Source organism: Ovis aries, chromosome 2 (assembly GCF_016772045.2).
Source record: "Ovis aries strain OAR_USU_Benz2616 breed Rambouillet chromosome 2, ARS-UI_Ramb_v3.0, whole genome shotgun sequence".
Classification (NCBI taxonomy): Eukaryota; Metazoa; Chordata; class Mammalia; order Artiodactyla; family Bovidae; genus Ovis; species Ovis aries.
Window position 1 is genome coordinate 45,025,704 of NC_056055.1, and position 3,998 is coordinate 45,029,701.

The following is a 3,998-nucleotide window of genomic DNA, read 5'->3' on the forward strand; positions in this document are numbered from 1 at the left end:
TGTCATCAAACTAGTTGCAAATATTCATTTGTGGGAGGAAAAACAAAAACAAAAACCTTCAGTTTACAGGCTGTAAAAAAAAAAAAAAAAAAGGACCAGATTTGGGTCATTGGCCGTGGTTTACTGGCACCTCACCTAAATCATTCACGGGTGCATCATAGATTTTTAACAAATACCTGTTTCCTTCTCCCTGAAGTAAGCTGACTGGATCCTACCTAAAAGAAGGACAGCCCTTTAAAGGGAATGATGGCTTCAAAAACCTTCTAAGACTCTTCTTAGTCATCAAATCTCACACCTGGCTCCAACAGTCCATTACAGTGGAAGAAGCGGATCTGTTAAAAAATCTGTGCCTCAGTTTTTCCCTTCCATAAAATAGTGATAAATGTTTTCTTTATGTTTTATAATCCAGTCGGGCTAATGGCGGGAAGTGGTAATAGTATTAGAATAGAGAGAGAAGGAAAAAAACCGTATTTTTAAAAATCAGTCATAAAATTATTTACAAAATATAATATCTGATAAAAGCCCTATCTAGGCTTTGTAAAGAACTCTTGGGGGGTTGGTTGTGGGTGGTGCTGCAGATAAGCTCCTGTCTGGTGACAGCAGGCGACTTTGACGTGATGTTTCATGCCATTGTGTGGGTACAGCCTACCAAGAGGCCAGAAGGCAGAACTTCCACTGACTATGAATCTGTAAATAAGTGCCTGGAGGGAGTTTGTAAAATATATGAAGAGCATCTGAAACAGCCCCTCTATCCCATATGATATCAGTCAGTTGTTTGCTTTTCTTGATGACCTGGCAGACCTCAGCTGTCCTATTTACCGAGCTGATACCCAGACATACCAGCCTTATAACAAAGACTGGATCAAAGAGATCTACCTGCTGCTTTGTGAACAGGCCAAACAGGCTGGGAAATAGTCTGAATATGGAAGCATTAGGGGGATGGGGGTGGGCTTGGAACACAGGTGTGTGCAGCGTGCTGTAGTGAAAGTTTTGTTATTATAGTAATCCTGTTTCCTAGGGCTTCCCAGGTGGCGCTAGTGGTAAGAACCTGCCTGCCAATGCAGGAGACACCAGAGACATGGGTTCAATCCTTGGTTAGAAAGATTTCCCTGGAGGAGGGCATGGCAACCCACTCCAATATTCTTGCCTGGAGAATCCCATGGACAGGATAGCCTGGCGGGCTACAGCCTGTAGGGTCAGAACGAGTTGGACACAACTGAAGCAACTTAGCACACATGCAATCCTGTTTCAATTTTGGTAAACCTTAGCTAGGATTGAATTTATTAGATAAAACGTGATGATCTTCTTCAACCTGAAACCATTTTTGCCCCCTTCCCCCCTTCTTTTTCCTTAAACATTTTTATGATGATTTAGATGGAAATTGGTTTTTGTCCGTTAATGTTGCTTCCAGTCCCTCAAACTGTTCATACTTGCTTTATAATATTCACTGTACTAACTCTTCTTCAAATTGAGGTGAAGGTGGTGGCACAGTTATGTCCTCCAGATAAAGCCTTAGTGAAAAACAAATGTTCTTTAGTTATATACATATATATATATATATATATATATATATATGGACTCGCAAAACCATAAAAAGAAAAGAATTTTAAAAGTAGGCAAAATATTTGAACAAACACGTCATAAAATAAGATATAAAGAAGCACATGAAAAGGTGTTCAATATCATAAATCATAGAGGAATGCAAATAGAAATCTCAATGAGATACTGACACACCTTGATCAGAATAGCTAAAATTCAAAACACACACACAAAACCAAACCAAAAAAGCAAACATTATCAACTGTTAAAGATGCAGAGAACTGAAGCTCTCATAGCCTTGCTGATGGGATTGGAAAATGATACAGCCATTCTGGAAAATAGTTTGCCAGTTTCTAAGCTAAACATGTGCATATGTGTGCTCAGTCACTCAGTGGTGTCTGACTCTTTGCGAGACTCTTTGGTCTGTAGTCTGTCAGACTCCTTTATCCATGAGATTTTCCCAGCAAGAATACTGGAGTGGGTTGGCATTTCCTCCTCCAGGGGATTTTTCCTGACCCAGGGATCAAACCTACATCTCCCGTATCGGCAGGAGAATTCTTTACCACTGAGCCACCTGGGAATCCCAAAGTTAAACATACACTTACCATATAACCCAGCAAATACCCCAGACATGAACCTGAGAAATAAAAACATATGCTTCCACAAAAATCAGTATGTGAATGGTTGCAGTGACTTTTTTCATAATACCTCAAACTGGAAATAGCCTGAGGTCTATCAACTTGTGAATGGATAAACTGTGGTATATCCACACAACTGAAAACTGGTTAACAATAAAAATGAAGGAACTATTGATTCGCACAATAATGTGGATGAAACACAAATGCATTCTGCTAAGTAAAAGAAGTCAGATTCAACAGGATGAATACTATATAATTTCATTTATACGGCATCCTGGAAAAGGCAAAAATACAGAGACAGAAATTAGATCAGCGGTTTTCAGGAACTGCAGTTCGAAGAAGGGTGGATTAAAAAAGTGGCAGAAATGTTTTAGATCTTGACTGTGGTGGTGGTTAACATAACTGTATGCATTTGTCCAAACTCATATAACTACTTCCTCCCCCAAACTGTGATTTTTTTTTATCATAATGTAATTGCTTCACCATTCAATATCATGGTAATTCAAGTCTATGCCCTGACTAGTAATGCTGAAGAAGCTGAAGCTGAAAAGTTCTATGAAGCCCTACAAGACCTTCTAGAACTAACACCCCCAAAATATGTCCATTTCATTACAGGCAACTGGAATGCAAAAGTAGGAAGTCAAGAAACATCTGAATTAACAGGCAAATTTGGCCTTGGAGTACAGAATGAAGCAGGGCAAAGGCTAATAGACTTTTGCCAAGAGAACACACTGGTATAAACACCCTCTTCCAACAACACAAGATATACTCTACACATGGACATCAACAGATGGCCAACACCGAAATCAGATTGATTATATTCTTTGTTGCCAAAGATGGAGAAGCTCTATATAGTCAGCAAAAACAAGACCAGGAGCTGATGTGGCTCAGATCATGAGCTCCTTATTGCCAAAATCAGACTGAAATTGAAGAAAGTAGGGAAAACCATTCAGGTATGAACTAAATCAAATCCCTAACAATTATACAGTGGAAGTGAGAAATAAATTTAAGGGACTAGATCTGATAGTCAGAGCGCCTGATGAACTATGGACGGAGGTTTGTGACATTGTAGAGGAGACAGGAAGCAAGACTATTCCCAAGAAAAAGAAATGCAAAAAAGCAAAATGGCTGTCTGAGGAGGACTTACAAACAGCTGTGAAAAGAGGAGAAGCCGAAAGCAAAGGAGAAAAGGAAAGATATACCCATTTGAATGCAGAGTTCCAAAGAATAGCAAGGAGAAAGCCTTCCTCAGTGGTCAGTGCAAAGAAATACAGGAAAACAATAGAATGGCAAAGACTAGAGATCTCTTCAAGAAAATTAGAGATACCAAGGGAATATTTCATGCAAAGATGGGCTCAATAAAGGACAGAAATGGTAGGAACCTAACAGAAGCAGAAGATATTAAGAAGTGGAAAGAATACACAGAAGAACTGTACAAAAAAGATCTTCACAACGTGGATAATCATCATGGTGTGATAACTCACCTAGAGCCAGACATCCTGAAATGGAAAGTCAAGTGGGCCTAGGAAGCATCACTACGAACAAAGCTAGTGGAGGTGATGGAATTCCAGTTGAGCTGTTTCAAATCCTGAAAGATGATGGTGTGAAAGTGCTGCACTCAATATGCCAGCAAATTTGGAAAACTCAGCAGTGGCCATAGGACTGGAAAACGTCAGTTTTCATTCCAGTCCCAAAGAAAGGCAACAATAAAGAATGCTCAAACTACCACACAATTGCGCTCATCTCACATGCTAGTAAAGTAATGCTTAAAATTCTCTAAGCCAGGCCTCAGCAATACAAGAACCATGAACTTCCAGATGT

At 39.6% G+C, this 3,998-nt stretch overlaps 1 pseudogene; it reads left to right on the forward strand.

The window, feature by feature from the left end:
- The first annotated feature begins 617 nt into the window (after positions 1 to 617).
- LOC101120725 (enhancer of rudimentary homolog) lies at positions 618 to 915 on the forward strand (annotated as a pseudogene).
- The last annotated feature ends 3,083 nt before the right edge of the window (positions 916 to 3,998 follow it).